The sequence below is a fragment of the Aotus nancymaae genome, unplaced genomic scaffold, assembly GCF_030222135.1.
Source record: "Aotus nancymaae isolate 86718 unplaced genomic scaffold, 86718_ANA_hifiasm-v0.15.2.pri h1tg000059l, whole genome shotgun sequence".
NCBI lineage: Eukaryota > Metazoa > Chordata > Mammalia > Primates > Aotidae > Aotus > Aotus nancymaae.
Window position 1 is genome coordinate 33,054,776 of NW_026988473.1, and position 11,120 is coordinate 33,065,895.

The following is an 11,120-nucleotide window of genomic DNA, read 5'->3' on the forward strand; positions in this document are numbered from 1 at the left end:
TACATGTATAAGTTCTGCTATACATATACATGTATACATATATGTATACATGTATACATAATTTATTGTTAAACTGAAAAGGGATTCATATTTATAACAACTGCATTTTGTTTTATATTATACTTTGACTTTCATATTTAAATAACTTGAAAATATCTATAGTAACTACTCAATAAGAGCTTGCTTTGGTGTTAATGGAGTTGCAAATTCTGGAATCAGGATAGTCTGACCTTACTTTGAGACCAGCTTCCAACCACAAGCCTTATAAAGTGTTCCCTTATTTGTAAAGGAGCCCTCAGTCCACATTTCTTAATGAACACATAATAACAGTCATAGTTTTTTGAGCTCTTTTCATATAATAAATGTTTTAAATGCATTTTTCACTTACTGCTCAGCTTTTAAAGTAGATGTTACATTTCATGTTGAATGTGATAAATATGTATACATTTTATCAATTAAATACACTTTTTTAAAAAGTAAATGTTACGGATATACAACTTCTTATTCAATTCCAAAACTCCACAGATTTTTAAAATCAGGTTTTGTGTAATTTTTGTCTGTAGAACCTGACTTCTGCTAATATGAGTCTACTAACTGTCTTTACCCTGCTTAGTACAAGCATTCAGAGGCTTTGCTGCAGAAATGTTAATGTTCAATTATAGAGTATTAGCCCAGACCCTACTAGGAGTGAGGGTGTTATATATAAATACAGTATATACATTATATTGCATTTCTAAAGCAACTGAATTCTAAAACACATAGCTATGAGGATTTTGGATGATTTATAAATAACATTTACTTTTCTGACTGAAAAAAGAGAAGATGCTTGGAAGAATTAAGTAATTTGCCAAAAATTCCACAGCCGTACAATAGCAGAATCGGGATTTTTGAACTAAAGTTGGTATAAAATGCCTCTATCTACAGTGTGGCTAACACTGCATATGGTTTATACAAAAAGCGTCTCTACTACAGAAAACAAATTTGAGTCACCTGTTCACTTGTAACTGATAATTAGCTTTAATATGTGGATGAAGTTTGGTAAATTATATCCAGATTTGAGATTTATTCAATGCATTTCATAATTATGAGCAAACTATATCTAGCTCACATTGTTTATATTAAAAACAAAAATAGACTGGGTGCAATGGTTCACTCCTGTAATCCCAGCCCTTTGGGAGGCCAAGGTGGGCGGATAACTTGAGGTCAGGAGTTCAAGACCAGCCTGGTCAACATGGTGAAACCTCATCTCTACTAAAAATATAAAAATTAGCCAGGCATGGTGGCAGGCATCTGTAATCCCAACTACTTGGGAGGCTGAGGCAGGAGAATCGCTTGTACCTGGGAGGCAGAGGTTGCAGTGAGCCAAGATTGCACCACTGTACTCCAACCTGGGCAACAGAGCAAGACTCCATCTCAGAAAATTAAAAAATTAAAACAAAAATATTGTTACTAGTACATGTAGAAAAGTCATTAGTGTCACCGAAGGCATTCACAAATCCTACGGACTGATTTTTCAAGAATGTTGTTTCTTTTACAACCAAACTATCACACATATTGCTTTTTGCATATTCACAACTTGCTCATAAGTTGTTAACCACTAAAGGTAAGATATGTTACAAAATCAATGGTTTACATACTGAATTTTTTTGTGTTAAGACTCCATATTCAAAGTCTGAAGGCACAACTGGGACATTAAGACAAAATATAAATGTATGTTTCAGGAATTAGCACAGTGCAATTGTTTTTGAAAGGTATATGCAGAGTACTAAGCTTATCCCCTCCTGTGACTTCCCCCAAAAGGTAGTAATTGATAGATAGTCCATACTTCTCTGAGTGAACATCATCTTAAAAATCACTCAAGCTTTGCAAATGTTAAGTTCTACTAACAGCCACTATAGGGATTAGTCCCTCAAGTTAAGACCTGTTGGGGAAGGTTAGTTCTGAGATATTTCTGTCATTTATATGTATATACAGATGTTCCTCAGGTTATGTCCTGATAAACCCATAATAAGCTGAAAATATTGTGAGTCAAAAATGCATTTAATATGCCCAACTTATCAAACATAGCTTAGCCTAGCCTACCTTAAATATGCTCAGAACACTTACATTAGCCTACAGTTGAGCAAAATTATCTGACACAAAGGCTATTTTATAATAAAGTACTGAACATCTCATGTAATGTATTTAATACTGTACTAAAAGTGAAAAACAATAGTTGTACTGGTTCTCTCATAATGCTGAGCAGCAGCAGCAGGCCGTAGCTCCCAGTCAGCCACACAGTTCGACTTAATGAGACTTTGAATTTACAATGGGTTTATCAGGACATAACCTCAATAAAAGTAAAGGAGTACCTGTATGTGTGTGCCCAAGTGAGATATAAGACAAAATTTTCCAGAAGTCATAATTTAAAAAAATATATATGCATTCTTATACTTTGAACTAGATGGAAGTTGAAGGGTGTATGTTTGGTATAATCAAGAAGAGTAGAGATATGAGAGGAAAATAGTTCAATGATCAGGACCTTGGACACAAATACCATGTCTTCAGCCTTATTTCTCGTCCCTGCAGAATAATATTCTCCTCTGTAAGCCACTTCTCAAATATGAAATGCTGGAAATCCTTTCTAATACCACCACCTTTGGCACACATCCCTTTCCCATTATCTCCTTCAGTGTGATTATTTCAGAATCATTGTAAGTCTTTTTAAAAATTTTTAACCCCTCCTGTTCTTCTCAATAACAATTGTTAATGTAGATTCTTCCGCCACAGGGTTTTTTTTTTTTTTTTTGAGATGGAGCCTTGCTCTATCACCTAGGCTGGAGTACAGTGGAGTGATCTCCAGTCACTGCAGCCTCCTCGTCCTGAATTCAAGCAATTCTTCTTCCCCAGCCTCCCAAGTAGCTGGAGCTACAGGCACGTGCTACCATGCCCGGCTAAATTTTTTGTATTTTTAGTAGAGATGGTGTTTCACCATGTTAGCCAGGATTGTCTCGATCTCCTGACCTCATGATCCACCCGCCTCAGCCTCCCAAAGTGCTGGGATTACAGGCGTGAGCCACCACGCCTTGCCCACAGTTCTTAATACAAAATGCTACTTCACAATTTTCTATTTTTCCAACTGCTCTACTCCCCTGAATTCTTCATATCAAGTTAAAAATATTAATCTAAAATTAAGTCTGAAAGATCAGACTATTTTATTAGTCTTCAGTTATCTTTGCTCCTACACTTTGAAGAGAATCTTCTCACTCAGTGTACATCCCTGGCAACCAGCAACCTCTTTCCTATCTTGTGCTTCAGAGCATTACCTAAAAGGGCCCAAACTCAGCAAAATGTCCCCATCTACCACTGAGCTTAATAATCATCACAGGGGTTTTGGGCCTATATAAAAGGTATTTTCTAAGTTTGAATGCATACATGGGTATTTTTAATTATTAGATCAATGTTAGAGAGCCCGTACTTATTTTCTAAAACTTTAACCTGTTTCAACTACTAATCGTTTTACATATAAAATCTTAGTTTTCTATGTAATTTAAAGACTGGTGAATTTCTGATTTTTCGTACCATCTTCACTTACAATGCAATGTTGAGATTTATTTTGCCACTCATCCTGGAACTATGTTTCTTTTAGGCTTTTGGTTAATTACTAAATTTTGTTCAGTCTTTCTAGTCTTTTCTTTCTAAAAGTAAGTAACATTCAAACCCATAAATATTCTTTGTTGTATTTTAGTAATATTTAAATGTTTTACAAGTTAAAGTATCAAATATTTGTTCATATCTACATAGTTGTCACTGTGATATTTTAGTAGTACAGTAGACATCTGCTATTTTGCCAGGTCCATGTAACCTGAATTTGATTAAAACATCTCACTTCTTTGGGAAACCACTCCTTTCCTCAGTGAGGTCCCAATGGAGCTATCCCTGTTTGCACACACACACACACACACACACACAGACACACACTCTCTCACACACACACACCCCTGTTTTCCCCACCAGCACATTAAGGCCCATCAGCATATTTGGTCTTACTGACAATAGTGATTGGTTCCAAGAGGACTGATCCAAAATTTTGTCTTCCCTAAGACTGTAGGAGACTTTGTGTCCCAGGTTACAAGGTATAAGAATCTTGTAAGCCTTAATCTCTGACATCTTCCCCAGCTTCATGGACCCTTTGAGATTGGCGTTATTTTTCAATCAGCTTAATGTCCTTTAGATTTATCCAAGTTGATGCAGATGCATATATCAGTACTTCACTCCATTTTATTGCTTAACAATATTCTACAGTGTGAATGTACCACAATTTGTTTAACCATTTACCTACTGAAGGACATTTTGGTTGTTTCTATTTTGGAACTATTACAAATTAAATTGCTATAAACTTTCATGTACAGGTCTTCTGTGTTGAGCCACTTTTATTTTCTGTCAATTGCAACCAAAAGTTTTAAATAATTCAAGCAGAAAAATGAAAAGGTAGTGTAAGGAATAAAAATTTTCTTCATCTTTGTATATTCTTTCATGTAACCATGAAATAGTAACATTTCTTCTCTCTCTCTGAGAAGAAATAGAGAAACTTATTTCTTTACTTTCTTATTCACTCTTCCCAAAAAAAGAAATGATTTATCTAATCTGGGATTATAAAATACTATCATCCATTCATTGTTCCACATTGCTCTGTTGGGTTGAGTTAAAGTATAGAGCATTACTACTCTATTTCATGTGTGGCCAATCCTCTTGCTACATTCTCTCAACTCTCTGCCTTCCTGTGGCCTTTGTTCTCCCAGTTTTTACTTACATACAGTAAACAGCCAGTGTCAGTACACAAGCCCAGAGCCCCACTGTCCTCTTAGCATTTCCATTTTTGCTTATTTGTGTTCAAAGCACATTGGGTAGGTCATGTTTCTTCATGAGGCTGGCTTGATAAGAACCAAGATTTAAACTTAGGGAAGAAGTAGTAGAAAGCCCTATATTTTGTTAGTACTCCCATCCTAGATCTTATTTATGTCTATTTCTCAGTTGGTTTTGATTCCAGAAAAGAGATGTTAAGAGATTAGTTTTTCCCAAACCTTCCAACATAAAATGCTTACATATACTATATGACCTTTCAAAGATATGCCACATTTAAATTCTTATATTTGTATAAATTTAAGGGGCACACTACAGTTTTGTTACATAAACATATTGTACAATAGTAATATCTGGGCTTTCTGTGTAACCATCACCCAAATAATGTACCCTGTGCCCATTAAGTAATTTCTCACCCCTCATTCCTCTCCCTCATCCCACCCTCTGAGTCTTCATTATTTATTCCTTCTCACTCTATACCCACATGTACACATTATTAGCTCCCACTTATAAGCAAGAACATGTAGTATTTGACTTCCTGTTTCTGAGTTGTTTCACTTAAGATATTGGCCTCCAGTTTCATCCATGTTGCTACAAAAGACAATTTCATTCTTTTTTATGGCTTTTGTAAGAATTTTATTATTTTATGGCTTTTTGTATTTCATTGTGTATGGAATGTCTAAAGGACAAGTACAGAAAATATATATGTACATACAATAGAAAACAAAAAGTAAATGTGATATATATAAATATGATATACATATATCACATTACTTATAAATATATCACATTTTATATATCACATTTAATTTTATACAATCATCTATTGATAGACACTTAGATTGATTCCATATGTTTGCTATTATGAATAGTCTGAAAAACATATGAGTGCAGGTATCTTTTTTATAAAATGATTTCTTTGTGTAGATACTCAGTAGTGCGATTTCTAGGTCAAATGATAATTCTGCTTTGCGTTCTCTGAGAAATCTCCATACTGTTTTCCATAGAGGTTGTACTAATTTACTTTCCCAACAACAGTATGTAAGTGTTCCCTTTCACCACATCCTTGCCAACATCTGTTGTTGTTTTACTTTTTAATAATGGCCATTCTAACTGGTGTAAGATGATATCTCATTGTGGTTTTAATTTACATGTATCTGATTAGTGATATTGATCATTTTTTCATATATGTGTTGGCCATTTGTATGTCTCCTTTTGAAAAATGTCTGTTTGGCTGGGCACAGTGGCTCACGCCTGTAATCCCAGCATTTTGGGAGGTTGAGGCAGATGAATCACCAAAGATCAGGAGTTTGACACCAACCTGGCCAACATAGTGAAACCCTGTCTCTACTAAAAATACAAAATTTAGTTGGGCTTGGTGGCACTCACCTGTAATCCCAGCTACTCTGGAGTCTGAGTCAGGAGAATCGCTTGAACCCGGGAGGCGGAGGTTGCTGTGAGCCAACATCGCTCCATTGTGCTCCAGCCTGGGTGACAAGAGGGAAATTCTATCTCAAAAAAAAAAAAAAGAAAAGAAGAAGAAAGAAATAAAAATGTCTATTCATATCCTTTGCCCACCTTTTAATGGGTTTAGTTTGTTTTTAGTTGTTTGAGTTTCTTTTAAGTTCTGGATTTGAGTACCCTGTCAGTTGCATAGTTTGCAAATATTTTCTCCCATTCTGCAGGTTGTCTTTTTATTTTGTGGACTATTTCTTTTGCTGTGCATATTTAAATTCTTTTGATAATGAAACTGAAATTTCGTTTTTATTGTATTAGAGTGATTGCTCGAAGTCTAATCTGTTTATATTCACTCCCTCCCCCACATAGGTATAGATATATATAGGTATATCTTAAAATTAGAACATTATTTTCTGAATTTCTTAATTAAATCATTCTCTATGCACAAATGATCCATAACTACATTATTCAATTCTACTGACTCCATCAACTAAGTACCTGTCCTCAAGTTTTCATCCCAGCTCAAACTAATTTATCTTTATTATAATGATTAATGCTATGACATTTTTACATTTTTACACTACTGTAACATACATTTTTTTACATTACTGTTTTTTACTTATGTATCTTATAAAAATCTACCAATTTTCCTTCATAACCATTCTTTCCTCTTTTCCTAATAAGTTTTTTTTTTTTTTAATTTTAAAAAGAGAAAGCCAAAAATTGGTATCAATAAGGGTTGTATTTCCCTGCCTGGCCATCACTGGCACATGAGCAGCAAAGCCAGGAGGAAATAGAAGGTATCAAAAAGAGATATACATGGTAGAAAAAAGTAGAACATCTATTGGTAATTACAGCAACACAGGCCTATGTATCTTGGCCATCCTTCATGTGGACTTTTTAAAAATCAGTGTTTAACTCCAGCTTAATGCTTCCACTAAATACATGTGTTGGCCATTAATTTGATAAAGCCCCCCTTATACTTGCCCTCTAAAGAATAAATCATTCAAGCAGTTTGGTACTTACACTGCTAAAGGCTAAAAGTTCATGATCCTAAATATTGCTTTCAAAGCCTATAATGAGAGAGTCTTCCCTTTTAGCTATCTTGCCTGCTTTAAAGCAGTGAACAACCCTAATTGGCTCTTTGTAGTACCCAGCCAGCCAAAGGTACTCCCTTAAATACTTTAAATACTTTGATGGTCTTGAAAAAATGTTCCATTGCTGTCTTTCCTTTCACTGGAAGCTTTAAAGGACAAACCTTGAGAACTAATTGAACTAAATAAACTCTGTACAGGTGAACTTTAGCACTTCTTTGTAACCAACACAATACATTTTGATTCCTATGACAATTATTTTTCTGTGGAGGCTGCTTCCTCATGCCTTTAAGTTTAATTTGGCAGGCGGTATTATGTAATGAACTTTGAGTTTATTTAATAATCTTCATATCTCCCTAGATCAACTCATTCTGCCTCCCAAAAAAAGAAATGGATAAAAATTTGTGATATTTAACATCTTTTGTAGATATTGGGTAGGTTTCATTATCTTTTTCCTACTATTGGAAGTTAATTTTTAACCAAGGGGGGTGGAAAGTGATGGCTGTCAGAATTAGTTGGAACTCTTTTCAAAATTCTCCATCTGTCTGTAGTTCAGCATCGTTGCTCATAGACCCAAGATGATACAGTTGAGTGCATAGAAATGACATTTCCAGGTGAAATCCATTTATAAAAGTAAACTAATCCCCTGTCTTGACCTTAATGACCATTAGAGATCCCCTTAGCAACCAAAAATAAGCTGTGAAAAAGAGATGAATGCAATTATTCATTCATTTCACATGTGCCAGATATGAAAATTTTCTACTTTTTTCCCGCAATTCATTTAATGCTCATTTAGAAATCCGCACCCAAAAGAACTTGATATTTAATTCTTTTATAAACTGTAAACACATCACAGTGGTATTTGGATATCTTACAGACTTTGTCTGTAAACAGAACTTGCTTCAAGGCATATTCCAGATACTAGCGGGTACAAAATTTTAGATACTTAACAAGTTCTTCAAATAAATGCCAATAATTTGTAACATTTCAGTGGGAAAAGCACATTTAATACAATGAATGTTATATATGTTTAGTCTTAGTGACCACAATAAGGGCTATCTGCAAACAAATTTGCAACATAAATTCTGAATTATAGGAAGCATCTTGAAACATATCTATACCTAAAACACATATTTAAATGAAAATTAAATATTCAACATCCTATCATATTAACTAATGTCAGATGGAATGTAGCATAATATTGCACAGTTTAGCATTATGCAGCAATACAAGTAGCTTAGATTTGAAATATTTTTCAATTGGAAGTGGCATTAGAAAGAAAAGTGGTAGGGTTGGGGAACGAGAGAAAACCTGTTCCTGAATAATTAATTCTTCAGATTATTATATTGCTGAAGCCAGTTGAACCCTCCCGGGTTCAAGCGATTCTCCTGACTCAGACTCCAGAGTAGCTGGGATTATAGGCAAGTGCCACCAAGCCCAACTAAATTTTGTATTTTTAGTAGAGACAGGGTTTCACTATGTTGGCCAGGTTGGTGTCAAACTCCTGATCTTTGGTGATTCATCTGCCTCAACCTGTAGCAAAATGGACCTTTTATATGAAAACATGTCTATTTATGAAAGGGTCAGTTAGCCTCTTCATAGTTGTACATTAAGAAATATTCATAATGGTACAAATTTCAAATGAAAAGAAATCATTGATGCAAAGATGAAATTACTTGTACCTTAGAAGAAAACGAAAAGCTGAGTAGAAAAACACTCATTGTAAATATTCATGAGACAATCACAGACTTTGAAAACTTATATTTTTACTATAAAATTAATTTACATACAAAGAGTTTGGAAATGTCATCTATGTTTATTTTACTTAACTAAAATTAGAACCAATAGCCCAGTAGTTTATACAACCATAAATGTTGGGTAGAAACAATTGACAGAAACAATGGGCAGAAACAAGCTTATTTGTAGATAAGCTTGCATTTTCTGACAGTGAACCAATCTCTTCTTACTGTGTGAAAAAACAGTAGAGAAGGTATTTCCCTTAGGAAGAATAAACCAGCAATGTCATATTCCATTGCATTCTGGTTGTGTGATGTTTGTGACGAGACTAATAAAGTCTACGAAATCCAGGATCGCGTCATGTTTGTTTACCCTTATACACCAGAACCTAACACAGTACCTGGTCCTATGTTTGCCTGTGTTCAAGAAATGCAATGGGAGACCCTAATATATTCATGTTGGCATTTGCCAGAGAGAAGCAAATTGCTTAATCTAGGGAACACAGTTGGAATGCTGTACAAATAGCACAGTGAATTTGTATTGTTTTCACAGTAACTGTAAAAGTGACTTATTTCTTATAATTATCTTTTAAAATATGTTCTGACTCCTCCAGAGTGACCTAGGTCATATGTTCTATATCTCTCAGGTAGTGAATGAGTCATATAATTTGAGAGGTATATGACATTTCCCCTTTGTGTGGGCAGAGGGATATGTGGTTATGCCATTCTTGGCAAGGCTCTCATTTTAGGCCTAAACATTGAGTTGTTTTGTTTTAAATTATAACTTTTGTCAAAATTTTTAAAAATCACATCTTAAGTTATTGACTTTTCTGTAATGTCAACATTATGAAATAATTACTTAGAGTTATAACTGTAATTGTGTACATAGTATTTTTAGCTAAAAGTAAAGAATTCCTTTCTTTTGCTAAATTAAAATTCATGTAACATATCCAGTAGGCAGCTTTTATTAGTCCTGTGTAAATTTACCCTGTCAATATATTTAAAAGTTTAAGTTTTGTACTAAGCCCATAAAAGAAAGAAAAAATAATCACACTTTATATGTAAATTAAAGGTTTTATTAATACTGTGAATGGGAATTGGATGGAATTACTGTTGGCTCTAATTGGCCTGAATAATTTCAATTAGAATTGAGGAATTGGGTGTTCTGGTCATTTTAATTGGGATTTAACAGTTTTAAAGAAGGTTTTTTTGTTTTTGTTTTTGTTTTTTTTAAAGTCTGTTTGATTTTGGCCTCTCTGTGAAATGAGAACTCCTTGTTTATCTCTATTCTAAATACTCAACACTTCACTACACTCTCAAAACTTTACTGTGATACCATATGTGTGGAAGTTTTGCTCTTATTAACCAATTCTTCAACTCTGGGCACCGAGTGTCCTACAATTCAATTATGACAATGACTTCCTGAAGTTAGTGCACATCCCATTGATTAAAGGCTGAGTCTCACAAGACTGCTTCCCACTTCATATACCAATTGCAAGTAAAGGTCCCCAGGTTACCTACACGTCTGTCCAACTTGGCTACAAATTGAGGTTCTCAAGACCCCTCTTTAGGTTTGATAATTTGCTATCAAGACTTACATGACTCAGAGAAGCACTTTAATTATGTTTACAGCTTCAATCTAAATAACAAACAGAAGATCTCTAAAAGAAAATTATATACATTCAGAAACAGACCATTGCAATGGGAATATGTGTGCTATAATGAACTATGTATATATCCAAGGAGGTAAATGAAGACAAAAGTTTAAAAACAATTTAAGAAAATTATATAATTGTTTTGAGATAATTATCCTTGACCAAAAGGATCAATAAGAAGGGTGATGCTAGTCAGAAATTAGATATGCATTTGTTGGGCAAATGTTCTCTCTGAAGTATCAAAAAATAGATTTTGATGGCCTTTGTGCAAGTTTGCAGTTTTGGCAGTCATTGGTGATAGTTTTGGTTGTCAAGCATTTATGCATAATAACCCT